Source organism: Aquarana catesbeiana, linkage group LG05 (genome assembly GCF_042186555.1).
Source record: "Aquarana catesbeiana isolate 2022-GZ linkage group LG05, ASM4218655v1, whole genome shotgun sequence".
Taxonomy (NCBI): Eukaryota; Metazoa; Chordata; class Amphibia; order Anura; family Ranidae; genus Aquarana; species Aquarana catesbeiana.
The window spans coordinates 133214396-133236845 of NC_133328.1; positions in this window are offsets into that span (position 1 = coordinate 133214396).

Genomic DNA, 22450 nt, shown 5'->3' on the forward strand with positions numbered 1-22450 from the left:
CCCTGGGAATCCATCTCCCAATCCCTGAGGAGCTTACATTGGCTAACCGTAAAGAATCGGATCACATTCAAGACCCTCTGCCTCACCCACAAATGCATACAAGGAAACGCTCCTCAATACCTTAGAGAGAAAATAAAACACTACACACCCAATCGCAGTCTTCGATCATCTAACCAAAACCTCCTCCTCATTCCCAAATACCGCTACAAATCAAAGGGAGAACTAAGATTCGCAGTCCAAGGACCACGGCTATGGAACGCTCTTCCGACTTACATCCGCATGGAAGAAAACCATCAGGCCTTCAGGAAAAAACTCAAGACCTACCTCTTCTAAGAAGCTGATAACACAGAACGGATCAAGCGCCTTGAGGCGATTCAGTTCACATTTGCAGCGCTTTACAAATCATTCATTCATTCATTCATTCATTCATAACATTGCAAGCAGATTAGACAAAAACATTCTTGGCCAACATAAGAATAACATTTATTGAAATTAATATTTAAAGACAAAAGTATAAGGTCCACTTATCAGATTCCTCACCCCCTCTGATGGCCCATTGTAAAAATTTTAGGGTGGGGGGGATGTTTTGGACAGGTAACCCTCTCCACTTCATTGACAGCTGAATGCATAAGTTACTTTGGCCAGCCCCTCCTTACTTACACTATTGGCAGCCCACTAGACAGGTAAAAAGTGTCATAATACAAAAATATAACTACACACTGTCTAAATTGAAGCACATTTTTACATTCTGCAATTACCTATCAAGATAATAGGAGAACAAAACTTTAAACAGTACCATTTTAATGTATTCAGGCAGGCACTTGCACTACATGCTTTGGTGAATTAATCCATAAATATGAACACAAAAGAGATAGGTATAGTGTGTATGGGTTTGGCAAAGTCAGCAGATAAGTATTGCTATCGGTTGACTTAGTGGTTGGGGGAGGGAGGGTTCCAAATGAGTTTGCCCCCCCCCCCCCCAAAAAAAGCCTCTTGCACTCTGCCTGAATTTAAGGACAACAATAACATTTGGACACATTTTAAGGGGTGTTTAGGGTAAGCACTACAATGGAGCTGACAAAATACATTGTTAAGTGACTAGGCTAGGTGTGTATGGGCCCAGGATAGCATGCTGGGGAGGTTAGTGAAGGCAAATATGCATGAAGGACAAAAAAGGAGCAGTAAAAGCTTACAGCATGCATGAGGACAGAGGACATTCACAGCATATTACAATCATGGTAATTATGGAACAAACATTAAATACATAGAATGTGATGTTAAAGGATAAAACTTACCTTAATATAGTCCTTCTGCAGGGCCTGAATTATGGCAGAACAGGTTTCTGGAATAATGATTCCCAGAGCCTGGGGGGAGATCCCAGTCATGAACTTCAGGTCTTGGAGACTTCTCCCTGTCACCAAGTACCGCAAGGTGGCAATTAGCCTTTGCTCGGGAGAGATGGCTTGCAGGTGTCCTGCTTCGTAATATAAGGGGTCAGCAAAGCCAAGAGACGGTGAAAGACGGGGTCCATCATCCGGAAATAATTCTTGATATCATCAGGATTATTCTCCTGGAGCACATTGGTCACAATTAAGCAACCAATTCTTGGTCCAAGAACTCCTCCTCCCCCTGTTCATGGACTGGACTTGGGTCAAAGCAATAACTCCAACACCAAGCCCAACAACAGCACAAACTCTATGATGAGAACGTAACCGCAACATGGCTAATAAACGAACGGCTGCTCAGAACGAACTGACAGAACAACCAGACAAGCACGCACTGAAAATCAGAAGCGAATAATAAACAGAACACACTGAAAGACAGAAAGGACCTGACAAGCATGCACTGAAGAACAGATACGAAACGACAAGCACAACCTGAAAATCAGAAACAAACTGAAAAGAATGAGGCTGAAAATTGCGAATCGTCACTCACAAAACTTCTACTAACATGAGATAAACACGAGATTAGCTGAAGGAGCACTGGCTATTGAACTTCCTTTTTATCAGCTCGTCCTACATCTTGTACGTCACCATGTTTGTAATTGTTGGCCAACATTTGTGTGGCCGTGTGTATGCAAGACAAGTTGGAGCCAACACCCTTTGAACAAAAATCCATGGTTTTGTTGTTGGAAAGTCCAATCATGTGTACGGGGCATTAGAATGTATTCGTCTGGCTCATTCCCTAGTTGATCAGGGCAGTATATTGTTTGGAGATGTTCAGCCTTTGATTGCAGTTTGTGCAGAGTTAGCTTTTTCCAGTACTCCTAAAGGTAGTGATGACTTTTCTCCTCCCTTCAGCATGGCTCAGGTAGAATCTCTAGTGTGGCTGTTGGAGGATGACTCAGCTTATTTCTTTGCGCACTATTCAGCATGTTCCCAACAGGTGCTACTGGAGTGCTTTAAATTGGTGCAGTCTCTTGTCAAACAGGCAGCATGTAAACTGAATTTTGTTCAGCATTAATTACAAGCATGGTCAGATATATTGCACTCAGCCCCAGTCAACTTGCAACAACCCATTCCTGCTACTACACATCCACCTGCTCAAGTATCTCTCTCTCCTTCACCTACAACAACCACAGTCACAGCCCAGTATTCCCTGCTACCAACTATGTGTCAGTACCCTGTTTCCACTTACTGTACCTACCCTCCCTTTAACTTATTGAAGATTATCTCTTCTCCGTTGCCTGTGGCAACCTCACAGAAAGCCTCCTTAGCAACTGCTCCCTCTTTTTCACCATTCCTCAGTTCTTCTCTTCCATCAGCTGCACCCCCTACTTACAGCCCTGCGTTCACATACAGAACCTCAGTGGCTAAATCAAAGAAGAAACTGAAGTTTTTTCCCAACCCATACAATCCTGCCATTATCCCAGCCTGCTTCCACACCAGCCGATCTGCTTCAGCCTGCTACCACACCAGTCAATCTGCTCCAGCCTGCTTCCACACCAGCCGATCTGCTCCAGCCTGCTTCCACACCAGCCGATCCGCTCCAGCCTGCTTCCACACCAGCCGATCTGCTCCAGCCTGCCTCCACACCAGCCGATCCATTCCAGCCTGCCTCCACACCAGCTGATCCGCTCCAGCCTGCCTCCACGCCAGCTGATCTGCTCCAGCCTGCCGCCACACCAGCCGATCCACTCCAGCCTACCTTCATGATTAACAATGGGGTTAGGCTAGCCTCTGATGGTCATGAATCTGATGACCCACCTAACCCTGCGAACCCTCTGCCTGCTGTCCAGCCTGATGTTCCAGTACCTGCTGTCTGGCCTGATGCTCCGGTTTTTGCTGTCCAGCCTGATGTTCCAGTGCCCACATTCCAGTCTGATGTTCCGGTGCCCACGGTCCAGCCTGATGTTCTGGTGCCCACGGTCCAGCCTGATGTTCCGGTGCCCACGGTCCAGCCTGATGTTCCGGTGCCCACGGTCCAGTCTAATGTTCCGGTGCCTGTGGTCCAGCCTGATGTTCCGTTGCCCATGGTCCAGCCTGATGTGCCATGCCTGTTTCCCAGCCTGCTGAGCCGGTGCCTGTTTCCCAGCCTGCTGAGCTGGTGCCCGTTTCCCAGCCTAATGTGCCAGTGCCCTTTACCCAGCCTATTGGGCCTGTGCTTGGGACCCAGCTTGCTGAACTGGTACCTGTTACCCAGCCTGCTGGGCTGGTGCCCATCACCCAGCCTGCTGAACCAGTGCCTGTTACCTAGCCTGCTGAGCCAGTGCCCATTACCCAGCATGCCAAGCTGATGTTCGTTACCCAGCCTACTGGGCTGGTGCCTGTTACCCAGCCTGCTGGGCCGATGCCCATTACCCAGCCTACTGGGCCAGTGCCCATTACCCAGCCTGTTGAGCCGGTGCCTGTTATCCAGCCTGCTGCTCCAGTGCCCGCCATCCAGCCTGTTGCTCTAGTGCCTGCTGTTCAGTCTCATGATCCAATGCCCCATGTCCAGCTTGATGATCTAGTTCCTGATACCCAGCCCGATGTTCCAGTACCCGCTGTCCAGCCTGATGCTCCAGTGCCCGCTACCCTGCCTGACGTTCCAGTGCCTGCTGTCCAGTCTGATGATCCTATACCTGATGTCCAGCTTGATGATCCAGTTCCTGATACCCAGCCTGGTGTCCTAGTCCCTGCTGTCTGGCCTGATATTCTAGTGCCCATTGTCCGGCCTGATGTTCCAGTGCCAGCTGCCCGGCCTGATGTTCCAGTGCCTGCTGTACAGTTTTATGATCCGATGCCCGATGTCCAGCTTGATGATCCAGTTCCCGCTGTCCAGCCTGATGTTCCACTGCCCGCTGTCCGGCCTGATGTTCCAGTACCCGCTGTTCGGCTTGATGTTCCAGTGCCTGCTGTCCGGCCTGATGTTCCAGTGCCCACTGTCCAGCCTGATGTTCCAGTACCCTCTGTCCAGCCTGATGTTCCAATACCCTCTGTCCTGCCCGATGTTCCCGTACCCTCTGTCCTGCCTGATGTTCCAGTGCCTCTGCCTGTCGTCCAGTCTGATGATCCAATTCCCGATGCCCAGCTTGATGATCCAGTTCCCGATACCTAGCCTGATGATCCAGTTCTGGATGACCCGCTTCTTGATGCCCAACCTGCTGATTCTGTGCCTGTTGCCCAGCCTGATGTGTCTCTGCCCGCTGCCCAGCTTGATGTGCCTCTGCCCGCTGCCCAGCTTGATGTGCCTCTTCCCGCTGCCCAGCTTTATGTGCCTCTACTCCTGCCCAGCTGGATGTGCCTCTACCCGCTGCCCTGCTTGCTGTGCCTCTGCCCGCTGCCCAGCTTGATAATCCTTTAACCACTTGCCTACAGGGCACTTTCACTCCCTTCCTGCCCAGACCAATTTTCAGCTTTCAGCGCTCTCACACTTTGAATGACAATTACTCAGTCATGCAACACTGTACCCAAATGAAATCTGCGTCTCTTTTTTTCACACAAATAGAGCTTTCTTTTGGTGGTATTTAATCACTAGTGGGTTTTTTATTTTTTGTGCTATAAATAAAAAAAGACTTAAAATTTGGTGAAAAAAATGCCTTTTTCTTTGTTTCTGTCATAAAATTGAGCAAATTAGTAATATTTCTTAATAAATTTTGGCCAAAATTTATGTGACTACATATCTTTGGTAAAAATAACCCTAATTAGTGTATATTATTTGTTTTTTGTGAAAGTTATAGAGTCTACAAACTATGGTGCAAATCATTGAAAATTGATCACACCTGATCACACCTGATCACACCTGATGTACTGAAGATCTAATTTCTTGAGACACTAACAAGCCAGGAAAGTACAAATACCCACAAAATGACCCCATTTTGGAAAGCAGACACCCCAATGTATAATCTATGAGGCATACTGAGTCTTTTGAACTGTTCATTTTTTTCCAGAAGTTTTTGGAAATGGGGAAAAAAAATGAAAACGCTTTTTTTTTCCACAGTTGTCCATTTTTAAGAGATTTCCAACACATAGCATGTACATAGCAAAAATGACACCCCAAAATACATTCTGCTACTCCTCTTGAGTATGGCGATACCACATGTGTGAGACTTTTACACAGCCTGGCCACATACAGAGGCCCGCCAGGGAAATAGCACCTTCAGGCGTTCTACAAGCATGAATTACACATCTCATTTCTCAACCAGCTATTACAGTTTTGAAGGCCCTGGAGCCTGGAGGACAATGGAAACGCCCACAAAATTACCCCATTTTGGAAAGCAGATACCCCAACGTATAATCTATGAGGCATAATGAGTCTTTTGAAGTGTTCATTTTTTTCCAGAAGTTTTAGGAAAATGTGGGAAAAAAAATGAAAATGCATTTTTTTTCCACAAAGTTGTCAATTTTTAAGAGATTTCCAACACATAGCATGTACATAGCAAAAACGACACCCCAAAATACATTCTGCTACTCCTCCTGAGTATGGCGATACCACATGTGTCAGACTTTTACACAGCCTGACCACATACAGAGGCCCACCATTGAAGTAGCATCTTCAGGCGTTCTACAAGCATAAATTATACATCTAATTTCCTGACAACCTATTATTTTTGAAGGCCCTTATATTTCTAACACACAGCATTTACATACTAAAAATTACACTTGAAAATAAATTCTATTGAGGAAAGGGTAAAAAAAAGTATTAACTGCGGTTTTAGTAGTGTCCCCAGAGGAGAGAATTGGTGCAGGCAGCAGGCAGCAGGCAGGGATGTGCTTAGCAACAAGAGTAATTATCCAGGCAGCAGGCAGGATTATTGTCTATAGTCATCACAAGGATATCATCAGCACAGCCAAAGCATTTGTCCATAGAAATTGTCCAGGCAGAGACAGCCAGCACAGCCATAATATTGGTCCTGGTACACCGTTACCTCCCTGCACTCATTATTGTACCGCTCTCCAGCCCTTCATTAACATACTGCCTCTTGCTACAGCTAATTATTTCCATAGTCCAGGTAGCAGGCAGAGGTGTGGTCAGTTTATGCTGCAGGCAGGGGGATGGCGGCAGGAGGGCCACAATCAAGTAAGACCTGTGCACAGGGGTAGTGGCTTCAACCCACCCAAATCTCTATGAACAAAAAAAGAGAAATGAATGGTGGGACTTTATATGAAGCACATAACTAAGTCAGACGAGCCAATCCATGTATAACATAATTGTTTATTACAAAAGATGTACATACACAAGTAAAATAATAAAAATAATACAATAATGTAATATAATATTGGATTTCATTGGATAAATAGCATTCCTAGAAAATTAATGATAAAACAAATGTCTCAACATATTGTGCATAGTAGTTATGATATAATATGGTATTACAATTCAATGTAAAAAACCTGAATAATACATAATATAAAGCACTTGTCTCGACATCTTGGTACATGATAGTAAACTTATGGTATGTAAACTGCAATTGTAATGGTAACATATAGGCATAGTAGCAGTAAAGAATTGGTTCGTTCTTATAGACTTTAATATAGTAGATATTGGACATAGAGACTGTGACGTAGCATCATAAAAAAATCTCTACGCGTTTCGTGGTTACATTACCACTCGTCAGGAGCAGATGCATGGTTTTAGGGGTATCTATAATAAAAAATGCCAAAAGGAGATATATAAGAAATAATAATAAAAAGTAAAGCAAAAAAGAAAGAGGGGGAACATAAATGTCCCAAACACTCTCACCTATCTATAACATATGGGTACGACTGATGGTGGTATTAATGGTAGAAGGCACTGCATAAGACGCTGTTCCCGGGAGCTGAGACGGTAACACTGGAAGCACGGCTTTGAAACCAACAACCAAGATAGAAAAGATAACCAGATATCAGCTGGGGTATTAGTTTGATGGTGTACCCGGTTCCCATTGTAAGTGTTTGCCAAAAACATATCTGTAAAAAATTGTTAAAGTAAAGTGAACTGAGACCACAGCTAATGTACTAGATAGAATGCACCCTAGTGTGTGTATAGAGGGGAAATATCCATGAATGTAAAAAGTAATAAAGGAAATAGTTTGAGATTAAGACCAAGAATATGGCATGAGATAAGATTGTAGATAAGAAAAACACCTAATTACCTTAGAGGGTCTTTGAGAGACAAACATGTATGATCCAGAGGTGCAGCAGTGTGTTAACTAGTGGGTTGAACTAGAGTGTGAACAGGGTGCATGTGTGATGATATATATCAGCCGTAGACCAATGATAACCGGCAACGTCACACGGCGTGAGGAGGGAGGAGAAGCGCCACCACCCGAGCCTCGAAGCCGGCTCGGCGTTTGGCGCCCAAAATCCCCTCGTGGAGTACGCAGATGGAAACACATGTCAGCGTCACGGCGTCACGGATGACGTCACCCACTGGGCATGTAGGCGTGGCGTCGACCCGCAGCGAGCGCCCACCCCGCCGCCAGATGGGGGGCGGGGGGGCCCCGGTGTGAGTCGCAGCTCCCGGGAACAATGATGCAAAGCCTAACCCCATCTAACAGAGCTGGTCCCAATGAGAGAAAAAGAAACATCTTGGCATGTATGAGTCACAGATAATACTAAAAGTAATTGATGGTTTAGTTATGTGCTTCCATCCCCGGGAATTTGAGAAAAACAAAGCCTGAAGCCAGAGTGGGACTTTATATGATGCAATAATAACATATGCCTCCATCCCCGATGCATTGAGCAAAAAAAGAGAAATGAATGGTGGGACTTTATATGAAGCACATAACTAAGTCAGACGAGCCAATCCATGTATAACATAATTGTTTATTACAAAAGGTTCCAGTGTTACCGTCTCAGCTCCCGGGAACAGTATCTTATGCAGTGCATTCTACCATTAATACCACTATCAGTCGTACCCATATGTTATAGATAGGTGAGAGTGTTTGGGACATTTATGTTCCCCCTCTTTCTTTTTTGCTTAACTTTTTATTATTTCTTATATATCTCCTTTTGGCATTTTTTATTATAGATACCCCTAAAACCATGCATCTGCTCCTGATGAGTGGTAATGTAACCACGAAATGCGTACAGCTTTTTTTATGATGCTACGTCACAGTCTCTATGTCCAATATCTACTATATTAAAGTCTATAAGAACAAACCAATTCTTTACAGCTACTATGCCTATATGTTACCATTACAATTGCAGTTTACATACCATAAGTTTACTATCATGTACCAAGATGTCGAGACAAGTGCTTTATATTATGTATTATTCAGGTTTTTTACATTGAAATGTAATACCATATTATATCATAACTACTATACACAATATGTTGAGACATTTGTTTTATCATGAATTTTCTAGGAATGCTATTTATCCAATGAAATCCAATATTATATTACATTACTGTATTATTTTTATTATCTTACATGTGTATGTACACCTTTTGTAATAAACAATTATGTTATACATGGATTGGCTCGTCTGACTTAGTTATGTGCTTCATATAAAGTCCCACCATTCATTTCTCTTTTTTTGCTCAATGCATCGAAGATGGAGGCATATGTTATTATTGCCTCATATAAAGTCCCACTCTGGCTTCAGGCTTTGTTTTTCTCAAATCTCTATGAAGCCTCCGGACTCCAGACCCTAATCCGGAAATTACGAAACCCAGGGACAACAAAAAAATTGTTTTCTCCATCCGAAAAAACATTTCTGGAGCCACATGTGAGACCCCTGTGTCCTACAGTAGCAGGGCAACAGATCAGTCCAAGCGGTAGGCAAAAGCCTAGTCCATAAAACAGGCCAGGGTCAGATGACATGCAAGCAGTCCAAACGGTTGGCAGAGGCATAGTCAAAAAACAGGCCAGGGTCAGTTCACGTAGAAGGCAGTGGCATGGTTATTTGAGGAAGCATAGAAAATGGTCAGCACAGATGATGAAAATGGGGAAATGGTTAAGAATATGGGCTAATATTTTAGGGATGTGTGATATAGTCTGAAGCATTCACCAATGCAAAGGCTGGGTTCAAGGGGACACTGGGGACAATGGTAGCTGGTATCTCTTCAAAATCCTTTACTGCTGCATACTCGACATCTTTTTTGGCGTCTTCGGACTGCTTCAGATGGTGGAATGTGGCCCGGGAAGTGGCGTTCATGAAGTTGGCTAACAGCATCAGAGCGAAGGTTTTCTGGGGAGGGTCATTGATGGTAGATGAGGGACGTGACAACTTCTTCAATGAATTTTAGAAAGTGGGCAGGGCTTTTAGTGGATTTGGTGTAAATTATGTAGGCATTATAAATGGGCAAATTAATTAAATAGAGTGCTACTTTCTTGTACCAGAAACGGGACCTCCTTATTGCTAAATAGGGCTGAAGCATTTCGTCATTGAAATCCACCCCCCCATGTACAGATTGTAATCTTGTACACATTTTGGCTTTACAATGGGACCTTGTCTTCTCTGAACTTCAACTGTAGTGTCGTCATGGATGGTGGAAATCATGTACACATTCCTGGTATCCTTCCACCTCAAGGCCAGCACTTCGTTGCATCTCAAAATTGCCCTTTCTCCCCTTCGCAATTTCTTATTTACTATGGCTTGTGGGAAGCCCTTCCTATTCTTTCTGAAGGTTCCACAGGCCAGGGTTTGTGCGAGGTATAGGTGTCTGAAAAGGGGCAGGCTTATATAGAAGTTATCCAGGTATATGTGGTAACCTTTCTTCAGCAGTGGGTATGCCAGGTCCCATGCAATTTTACCAGTTGTGCCCATGTAGGCCATGCACTCAGGGGGCTGGAGCTGGGAATTTTTTCCCTCCGTATATGCGGAACGCATACAGATATCCCGTGACTCTCTTGCAAAGCTTATAAAATTTCACTCCGTATTTGGCCCTTTTGCTAGGAATGTATTGTTTTATTCCTAGCCGGCCTGAAAAGGGTACCAGGGACTCATCTACACATATATGCTTATCAGGGACATAGTGTTCTGCAAATTGCTGGGAAAAGAAATTAATGAGTGGCCGAATTTTATATAATTTATTGTAATTTGGATGATTGCGGGGAGAGCACTGGGTGTTATCACTGAAATGAAGAAAGCGCATTATCATCTCATATTGGGACCTGGACATTACAGAAGAATAAATGGGCATGTGGTGAATGGGGTGGGTGGACCAATAGGCATGTCCTTCATTTTTTTTTGTAAGCCCCATGTTTATGGTGAGGCCCATAAACATTTTGAACTCCTCCAGAGTCAAATCCTTCCACTCGAATGGACGGGCATATGAAGATTGGGGGTTGTTGGCAATATGCTGCTGGGCATATAAATTGGTCTGGTCCACGATGAGTTGCAGCAAAGTGTTGGGCAAAAATAAAAAATAAAACAATCAATTTCAGAAAAATTTGGGGTATTGGCCTGCACACCTGGCTGTGCAGTGAAAGGGGGAATTCTTGCTGATCCTGAGTCGGAAGGCAGCCATGTTGGATTGGCAAGACCATCTGGGAGATACGTAGCAGCCCTGGCTCTTGGGGGACGTGGCACTCCAGTGCTGGTAGTTGGAGTTCCTGTGCTGGCATTTGGGCGTGATGCTGCGGAAGTGCTGGTACTGGGCATTTCTTGTGGCCTTTCGCTGGCGGCAGCTCTGGTACTGGGCCTTTGGTTTTGGGGTCTATCGCTGGCAGCAGCGCTGGTACTGGGCCTGGGAATTTGATCCTGGGGTATATTGCTGGTGGCTGCCTGGTTTCCAGAGCACCATGCTCTTTTAGGAGGGATCCATTCTTCCTCTGATTCGTTGCCGATCCACTACTATCGATCGGTTCAAATGCTGAATTTGATTCACAATCGGAATTGGCATTTGAATCTGATGAGAACTCCCCACTGCTCTCATCAGTCATGGAGAGGATCTGAAACGCCTCCTCACTTGTATAGAATCTTTTGTACATTTTTTCTGATGGGCTGTGCGACAGGTGATAAATTACGGTTACTGATGGGCGACAGGTGATAGGTGACAGGTGGCGGTCACTGATGGGCGACAGGTGATCGATGACAGGTGACGGTCACTGATGGGTGACAGGTGATGGGTGACAGGTGACTGTGACGGTCACTGGTGGGTAGCAGGTGACGTGTGACGGTCACTGATGGGTGACAGGTGACAGGTAATGGGTGACAGTCACTGATGGCAGTCTCTGATGGTGACTGGTGCACTTTATGGGACTGATAGGTGACAGATGAGGGTCACGGATGGGTCACTGATGATGGTCACTGATGGCGGTCACTGATGACGGTCACTGATGGGTGACAGGTGCACCGCTGACAGCAGTCTCTGACGGTGACAGGTGACAGGTGCACTTTGTGAGCACTGATGGGTGACAGGTGCACTTTGTGGGCACTGATAGGTGACAGGTGCACTTTGTGGGCACTGATGGGTGACAGGTGCACTTTGTGGGCACTGATAGGTGATAGGTGCACTTTGTGGGCACTGATGGGTGACAGGTGCACTTTGTGGGCACTGATGGGTGACAGGTGCACTTTTATAAGCACTGATATGTTGACTGTTGGGTGACAGTTGTAATTGGGGGGGGGCATGTGACAGGTTCTCTTTTATTTTTTGTGTTGGTGCAGTACAGTACACACTTAGATCAGCCACTCACTGCTCCTAGCTCTTCTCTCCTCACACTGGTAACAGTGTGTGAGGAGAGAAGAGCCGGTAACAGCTAGTAACCGGTCTTTGTTTACATTTAGTGATCGGCTGTGAATGGATCACAGCCCATCACGTGGTAAACAGCCGCCAGCCATTGGCTATTTACCGTTGTCGGTGATGAGCAGTGTTCCTGGGAACCGACGTGACCATGCTGCATGCTCCCGATCACGCGCATGCGCGGTCTAAAGCGGGGAATACCCATTTGTGATCGGCCGTGACGTAATCGCGGGCGATCACATGGTGAACAGCCATGCCCAATGGCTGTTCACCCCTGTCGGTGACACGCTGTGTCCCAGGGACATGGTGACACTGACAGAGCAGGGCTGCGCGATCGCGCGCATGCCCTGTGTGAATCAACCGCCGTCATATGACGGTGGCCCAGAACAAGAGCCGCACCGCTCCACCGTCATATGACGGTGGGCGGACGGCAACAGGTTAACCAAAGATCTGCTTGATGTCATGAACTTGTTACAGCTACAACTAGTTGGAGCATCCTGAGGTTGCTCCTTCGAGGGGGGATACAGTCAGGAAAGGTTTCACCTGCTGCTGGCACTATCACTCCCAGATCAATGGGCCGCAGTTCCAGTGTCCACCAGCGGGTGTCTCCTGACATCATCTCCTGCAATTAGGCATCACCTGAGACTGATTACAGGAGGTGTACTTATACCCGGCAGATGATTGCACTCATTGCCTTGGTATTGTTTCCTTGTGCCCTGACCTGTGTTTGCTACCTTGAATCCGGAATCCTGTTTCCTGTGATCCTGAACCCTGTATCCATTCCTGGACCCCTGCCCTGCAGCCTGATCCCTTCTGTCTTCTCTCCCTGTCTCCTGTTATCCTCTCCCTATCCTGTGCTGCTCCCAGCCCCATCTGCTTGATCTCCGGTGTATGACCCTGGCTTGTTTACGATTATGATTGTATCTTACACCTGTATATACGTTTGGTTTGGGTAGTTATTTGTTGTGTGTCAAGGTGGATGGTTGCTGGTTTATTTTATTGTTTGCTATATTAGAGGTGTGTTTACTTTAGCTTATTACTTATCCTTTTAATAAATCATATTATTACTTTACATGCATTTGGTTTTCTTTATCGCAGTCCACACATATCTGGTCGCACCGGTTACTGACACCAAGATGTGACTCTGCATGAAAAATGTCTGTGTGGGTGACAAATTATTGTACCTGTTGTAAGCAGGTACATGAATCTGGGGCATGCACTGCGTGCAGAGGCGTACTAAGACCAGAGTGTCCATTTTGGTACTTTGTCCTCAGGGCAGCTAAGCTTCCTCTTGCTGCTGCAGCTGCCACATAGACAGCACAGCAGCCAAGGATTTTTAAAAGCTGGGTGGGAGGAGCCTGTGATTGACAACAGGCAGTGGGCAAATCCATAGCCAATATACAGTCTACTACCCCCCGATTACCCCCTTATCACCCCCCAATTACCCCCCCGTCACAGTGACACCAAGCAGTTTTTTTTCTGATTACTGCATTGGTGTCAGTTTGTGACAATTAGTGTGGTAAGGCAGTTAGGGTTAGCCCCCTTTAGATCTAGGGTACCCCCTAACCCCCCCTAATAAAGTTTTAACCCCTTGATCACCCCCCGTCACCAGTGTCACTAAGCGATCATTTTTCTGATCGCTGTATTAGTGTCACTGGTGACGCTAGTTAGGGAAGTAAATATAGGTTCGCCGTCAGCGTTTTATAGCCTCAGGGACCCCTATATACTACCTAATAAAGGTTTTAACCCCTTGATTGCCCCCTAGTTAACCCTTTCACCAGTGATCACTGTATAATTACTACGGGTGATGCTGATTAGTTCGTTTATTTTGTATAGTGTCAGGGCACGTCCCTCACTCCACTTGAGTGCTTCCGTCAGTATACCACTTCCTTGTAGTCTGGGTACAGATATCAGATATTCCAAATGCTTACAAGCACAAAACAAGGTGACACTTGCTTAGATGCTAAAATGAACTGTTTTATTTAGAATCAAAATTACAAGACTTTATATGCCGTTGGCACCTCCTCTAACAATACAACTGTAACCTAATTAACATGAGCTAATTATCTAATTCTTTATACAGCCTAGGTGACTACGTCTCCTAGCTCATTGACTATTCAACACACATTACCATAAACATCAACACAGGGTTAATTAGAACAAACAACAATGAGTTGAATACCCTTAGAACCTGTGGTAAGCCAGACTAAACTCATTTACATTAAACACATTATAGCTGACATCAGACAGGTGAGTGGAGTTGATGACACCAGCATCTCCTCACAGTATGTGTCCCAACAGTATGAATCAGTTTTATCAGCAGGGGGCTGCTGGAGGAATCCCCCCTCCCTCTTCAGGGACACACATCCCAAATGACCACAGCAAGGAGTCCCCAACAGAATCAAACAACATACAATATATACATATATATATACGACTGAGTCCGATTAGTACAGTTCAGACTGGATTTCTAATTCACCTCACAAAGAGTATTGTTCCATTGAAAATCCAGGGCCCATAATCAAAAGGCAAAAGGATTGCATTCAGTCCTCTCCAACAGCCTCTGTCCCAGCTAGGTCTGCCACAATATAGGTTCGCTGTCAGCGTTTTATAGCATCAGGGACCCCTATATACTACCTAATAAAGGTTTTAACCCCTTGATTGCCCCCTAGTTAACCCTATCACCAGTGATCACCGTATAACTGTTACGGGTGATGCTGGTTAGTTAGTCTATTTTATATAGTGTCAGGGCACCCGCCGTTTATTACCTAATAAAGGTTTAGCCCCCTGATCGTCCGGCGGTGATATAAGTTAGGTTTTAGGGTCAGATAGGGTCTGCGTCGCCCCAGGCAGCGTCAGGTTAGCGCCAGTACCGCTAACACCCACGTACGCACCATACACCTCCCTTAGTGGTATAGTATCTGAACGGATCAATATCTGATCCGATCAGACCTATACTAGCGTCCCCAGCAGTTTAGGGTTCCCAAAAACGCAGTGTTAGCGGGATCAGCCCAGATACCTGCTAGCACCTGCGTTTTGCCCCTCCGACCGGCCCAGCACAGCCCACCCAAGTGCAGTATCGATCGATCACTGTCACTTACAAAACACTAAACGCATAACTGCAGCGTTCGCAGAGTCAGGCCTGATCCCTGCGATCGCTAACAGTTTTTTTGGTAGCGTTTTGGTGAACTGGCAAGCACCAGCAGCCTAGTACTCCCCGGTCGTAGTCAAACCAGCACTGCAGTAACACTTGGTGACGTGGCGAGTCCCATAAGTGCAGTTCAAGCTGGTGAGGTGGCAAGCACAAGTAGTGTCCCGCTGCCACCAAGAAGAAGACAAACACAGGCCTGTCGTGCCCATAATGCCCTTTCTGCTGTATTCACCAATCCTAATTGGGAACCCACCACTTCTGCAGCACCCGTACTTCCCCCATTCACATCCCCATCCAAATGCAGTCGGCTGCATGAGAGGCATTTTCTTTATGTCCTCCCGAGTACCCCTACCCAATGAACCCCCCCAAAAAAGATGTTGTGTCTGCAGCAAGCGCGGATATAGGCGTGACACCCGCTATTATTGTCCCTCCTGTCCTGACAATCCTGGTCTTTGCATTGGTGAATGTTTTGAACGCTACCTTACACTAGTTGAGCATTAGCGTAGGCTACAGCATTGCACAAACTAGGCACACTTTCACAGGGTCTCCCAAGATGCCATCGCATTTTGAGAGACCCAAACCTGGAATCGGTTACAGTTACAAAAGTTACAGTTACAAAAAAAGTGTAAAAAAAAAAAAAACACAAAAAATATATAAAAAAATAAATAAATAGTTGTCGTTTTATTGTTCTCTCTCTCTCTATTCTCTATTGTTCTGCTCTTTTTTATTGTATTCTATTCTGCAATGTTTTATTGTTATTATGTTTTATCATGTTTGCTTTTCAGGTATGCAATTTTTTATACTTTACTGTTTACTGTGTTTTATTTTTAACCATTTTTTTGTCTTCAGGTACGCCATTCAGCTGCAGGGCGAATTTATTTATCTTGACTGCAACAGCGTTTGCTCCAACGATATATAAAGCCGTGACTCCAGCAGAGGTGATATATGCCGAAGCATGGGGGCAGCAGGGGCGGAGGAGCGATTTGCTCCTACCTTTTGCGGGAGGATGCCCCCATGCTTCGGCATATATAAATGGTGCATGTATGCCCATCATTAGAAGAGGGTGGATGACGGGAGGTATTCTAATGGTGAGCATACCCACCAATCAATCTCTTTTTTTCGTTCAGCCCACAGACTGCAAAAAGATTACAATATATGCCTAACAAGGACCAGCAACGTACTGGTATGTTGCTGGACTTTGAGTGGTTATACCAGAATGATGCCTGCAGGTTTAGGTATCATCTTGGTATCATTCTTTTCAGCCAGCGGTCAGCTTTCACGTAAAAGCAATCCTATCGGCTAATTAGCCTCTAGACTGCTTTTACAAGCAGTGGGAGGGAATGCCCCCCCCCCCACCGTCTTCCATGTTTTTCTCTGGCTCTCCTGTCCCAACAGGGAACCTGAGAATGCAGCCGGTGATTCAGCCAGCTGACCATAGAGGTGATAAGAGACCAGAGTGGCTCCAAACATTTCTATGGCCTAAGAAGCTACGAGCATTTCATGACTTAGATTTTGCCGGATGTAAACAGCGCCATTGGGAAATTGGGAAGGCATTTTATCACACCGATCTTGGTGTGGTCAGATGCTTTGAGGGCAGAGGAGAGATCTAGGGTCTAATAGACCCCAATTTTTTCAAAAAAGAGTACCTGTCACTACCTATTGCTATCATAGGGGATATTTACATTCCCTGAGATAACAATAAAAATGATTTAAAAAAAATGAAAGGAACAGTTTAAAAATAAGATCAAAAAGCAAAAAAATTATAAAGAAAAAAAAACACCCCTGCCCCCCCTGCTCTCGCGCAAAGGCGAACGCAAGCGTCGGTCTGGCGTCAAATGTAAACAGCAATTGCACCATGCATGTAAGGTATCACCGCAAAGGTCAGATTGAGGGCAGTAATTTTAGCAGTAAAAGTGGTAACCTGTAAAGGCTTTTAAAGGCTTTTAAAAATGTATTTAGTTTGTCGCCACTGCACGTTTGTGCGCAATTTTAAAGCATGTCATGTTTGGCATCCATGTACTCGGCCTAAGATCATCTTTTTTATTTCATCAAACATTTGGGCAATATAGTGTGTTTTAGTGCATTAAAATTTGAAAAAGTGTGTTTTTTCCCAAAAAAATGCGTTTGAAAAATCGCTGCGCAAATACTGTGTGAAAAAAAAAATTAAACACCCACCATTTTAATCTGTAGGGCATTTGCTTTAAAAAATTATATAATGTTGGGGGGGTTCAAAGTAATTTTCCTGCAAAAAAAAATAATTTTTTCATGTAAACAAAAAGCGTCAGAAAGGGCTTTGTCTTCAAGTGGTTAGAAGAGTGGGTGATGTGTGACATAAGCTTCTAAATGTTGTGCATAAAATGCCAGGACAGTTCAAAACCCCCCCAAATGACCCCATTTTGGAAAGTAGACACCCCAAGCTATTTGCTGAGAGGCATGTCGAGTCCATGGAATATTTTATATTGTGACACAAGTTGCGGGAAAAAGACTATTTTTTTTTTTTTGCACAAAGTTGTCACTAAATTATATATTGCTCAAACATGCCATGGGAATATGTGAAATTACACCCCAAAATACATTCTCTGGCTTCTCCTGAGTATGGGGATACCACATGTGTAAGACTTTTTGGGAGCCTAGCCGCGTACAGGACCCCGAAAACCAAGCACCGTCTTCAGGCTTTCTAAGGGTGTAAATTTTTGATTTCACTCTTCACTGCCTATCACAGTTTCGGAGGCCATGGAATGCCCAGGTGGCACAAACCCCCCCCCCCAAATGACCCTATTTTGGAAAGTAGACACCCCAAGCTATTTGCTGAGAGATATAGTGAGTATTTTGCAGACCTCACTTTTTGTCACAAAGTTTTAAAAATTGAAAAAAGAAAAAAAAAATTTTTTTCTTGGCTGTCTTCATTTTCAAAAACAAATGAGAGCTGCAAAATACTCAGCATGCCTCTCAGCAAATATGTTGGGGTGTCTACTTTCCAAAATGGGGTCATTTGGGGGGGTTTTATGCCATCTGGGCATTTTATGGCCTTCAAAACTGTGATAGGTAGTGAGGAGTGAAATCAAAAATGTACGCCCTTAGAAATCCTGATGGCAGTGATTGGTTTTCAGGGCCCCGTACGCGGCTAGGCTCCCAAAAAGTCCCACACATGTGGTATCCTCGTACTCAGGAGAAGCAGCTGAATGTATTTTGGGGTGCAATGCCACATATGACCATGGCCTATGTGAGCAATATATCATTTAGTGACAACTTTTTGTAAATTTTTTTTTTTTTTGGTCATTATTTAATCATTTGGGACAAAAAAAATTAATATTCAATGGGCTCAACATGCCTCTCAGCAATTTCCTTGGGGTGTCTACTTTCCAAAATGGGGTCATTTGGGGGGGGGGTTTGTACTGCCCTGCCATTTTAGCACCTCAAGAAATTACATAGGCACTCATAAACTAAAAGCTGTGTACATTCCAGAAAATGTACCCTAGTTTGTAGACGCTATAACTTTTGCGCAAACCAATAAATATACGCTTATTGACATTTTTTTTACCAAAGACATGTGGCCAAATACATTTTGGCCTAAATGTATGACTAAAATTGATATATTAGGGTGTACTAATTTCTTCCAAGTACAGTATTAATTTTTGAATAAATGATTTTAGAGGCAAATGTTCCTTATGTCTTTATTCAAGTATATCACCTTTTTCTGTAGGCACGCTGAAAAAAAGATCTAATATTTTAACCAATGCACCTATACCTTGAGAGTTGCTATGTAAAACACATGTATTCTCAAAATCTAGAATAAGCTGCTTTCACCTCAATATACTTTCATAAAAAATGTGTCCCAATGAGTTATATTCAAAGATCTAATATTTGCTTGTTTAAATATGTGGAAAAAATCAACAATTTCCAAAAGGTGTACTTACTTATTCACATGACTTACTTTTGTGTAATTTCAAGAGTTCAGGTATAAAAATAAATATTTCCAAAGAAAGACTTTGGACTGTATGATTTCATTTTGAAAATACTAGTTCCCTGGCTATCGTGTTGATTCATTGACTTTAATGACTTTACGTCACTGACCTGGAGCAGGTGTGCAGATGACTTGACATTCCTGATATGCTTACCTGTTCAGTGTAAGTGATGCCAGAGATTAAAGTGGATGTAAACCCAATTTTTTTGTTATATCATAATGTAGAGTATAAGATTTCCTATCATTTGAGCCCAGTCTTGCCACAAAGAGTTAATCCAGCTCTGAGCAATCCTCTTTTATTGTTCAGTGAGATAAAACTTGACAAACAGAGAAAAACTTTGTCAAATCCTCCCCCTTGCTGTGAGTGACAGGTGATTTACATATCTTGTGCACTAGCTTAAGACATGCATTATTTTTTAATTCCCACCCCCACTCCTTTCTTCAGCAGCTCTGCAAGGATTGGCTGTTCCACACCTCAGCATGATTGGGCATGCTGAAGTCATGTGATTTATTTCCTGTCTTTTCACTGGATGTTAGAGATCATAGCAGAAGTTCAGTGTAAGAAATACACAGGAGAAAATGCATATTGACAAGGGGAGTGTAGAGGTGGGCGGGGAGTCTACTGACATCACGACTCCACCCACCGAGCTCCAGACAACAGACCCACCCACAGAATCTGCAGTTTTTCGGCTCTCATAACAGACAGAAGGGAGACATTTGACAGATAAAGATACATGCAGGAGGCATGTATATCCTTATAGATAACCCCTATGGCAGTAGTTTAGAAAGGATGACATTGGGTTTACATCCACTTTAATGTAAACAGATAGGAAACAAATTTACCAAAAATTGGGAAGAAAAAGCAATACTGATTTAGTCAAACATAGTGTACAAAAATACAGAAACTAAAGAAGTCAGAAAACTGATATGATCCATTAATATTTTTGACATTGCTCCAGCATTTTAAAGCAACTCTTTTATATATCATAAAATATGTACAGATTTTTTTTCTTTTATAGTCCTGACTTTTTAAATCTTTGTATGACTATAAATCAAGTTCCTTGTATATTTGATGTACTAAAATTATTAGGGCACATTTACTCCAAATACAAAGGCACAACTATTTGAATGTACTAAAAAGGATTTAAATAGCTAATTAATACATTTACTTTGCATTCAGGTGGTGTTTCAGCAGCTGTGATATTCAGGCAAGATGGAATTTCAAGCCTCCTTGATGGCACCTGCTCCTCATCTCTTCAAAAAACATGCAGCAATTATTATTATTTCTATTACTAATTAATTATTCACCACTAAGGACATTTGTGCACCAATTCTGGTGTAAGAATTTAACATTTCCTCCGACTTTATGTTAGATTGACTTAAGAGTTTACCATTGGGTACCCTGATAATTCTTCTGATTCTTCACTCTAATAGTAAAGTATGCAAGAGGGCCCTTATATCATTCTAAAGTTTGACAGGTAAAAAACTCACCTGCAGCAGGTTCTTCCCCTCCATCAGAGTCTTTTTATTGCAAACAATGTCTTCAGTAATCTTAAATGAGTCATCTTTTCATCAGTAAGAAAAACTGTGGACATTATCAGACTTGTGACACATATTAAATTAACCATGCAAGCAGTGGCGGCTGGTACTCCAGCTGGAGGGGAGGTGGCAAACAACCCACCAGACCACCTGACCCCTCCCCCCCGCAGGTGGTACTCATGCGGTTGGGCTCTCAATTGGCCCTGATGCAGAGCACTGAAAGATCGCTCTGGGTCATCTCCCAAGTCCCAGATCTTCCTGTACATCCTCCCCCCTGCCCGGCCAATACGATCGCTTCTCCTCTCAGTCAATCGCACTCCTCCTGCTTCCTGATTGGCCAGGAGGAGAAGCAGGAAGACAATAGCAAATATTAATTTGCTATTGTCACACAACTGGGTGGGCTTGAGGTGCAGTGCTCTGCGCCCCGAGCCCACCCTTTTTTTAAGCCAATTAGAGCCTCAGTCTCTAAACATGTGCTTAAAAAAAAAACCCATTGGAATCCATGCGTCCGGCGCCCTGCATGTAGATTAGGGGCTGGACGCATGAATTAGGGGGGCGGCGCCCTTGCGACCAGTGCGGAGTGGCCACCAATCCATGCAAGATTCATAAAATTTTTAAAACATGAATTGTTGGGGATGTTTAAGGACAAAGTTGCAAACATTGATATAGATTTAGACTGTGAGAAAACAATCATTGATTTTTCCAGGTTACAAAAATCTTAACTTGATCTAGAACCACAATGTTTATATTTGCAGAGATGTTCTCATTCTATTTAAACATTTTAAAAACTAACTGCGTGAGGATAATAGTGATTCATGACATACCCTTTCTTGTTGAATAAGACATTTAAAGTGATTGTAAAGGTTTGGTTTTTAAAACAAAATAACAAACAGGCCAATGGCTCCTGCTGCTATCAATCTATCCAATGAGGTTGGAGACAGCGGCTGGAGTCGCTGGGCTCGAGCTCATTGCTGGAACAGACGGGCTCAGGTAAGAAAAAGGGGAGGCTCTGGGGGCAGCTGCAGCACAGAAGGTTTTCACCTTAATGCATTAAGTTGAAAAACCTGAAGACTTTACAACCCCTTTTAAGATGCTATCGTACACAAGTGGCAATGACTTGCATAGGCTTGGCGGGCTGACAAACTTAACTGCCTGTTAGCTAATCTTAAAGATTCTTGCATTATAATCACATAATTAATAAATATATATATATATATATATATATATATATATATATATATATATATATATATTATCCTCATTCAACTTAGAAAGATGCTTAGCAGAGTTGCTAGCTGTATTGTGCATGTTTACACATAACTTGCTTATCCTGAACAAATAATATGAAACAATTATATTTGTAGATCTCCAAACAAAGGAAGAAATTTCTTTATTTTTGTACTCACTGTAAAATGCTTTTCTTGGAGTCTATGCAGGGACATGGGACATTTTTAACCTTCAGTTATACAATTGCTTACAGGAGGATTGGACACTAGCAAACAAAAAAGTACCGTAGCCCAGCCCAAGGTAGCCCTTCCTACTACCAGTATGCCTCAGTTTTGTATGAAAGCAGTACTGAGTGTAATCATATACACAGAGGAGTGGGACCTGTTATCCTTAATGGACTCTAAGTAAATGATTTTATGGTGAGCACAAAATGTCTAGTTACTTTTTTTTGCCATTAATGGACACAGGAAGTC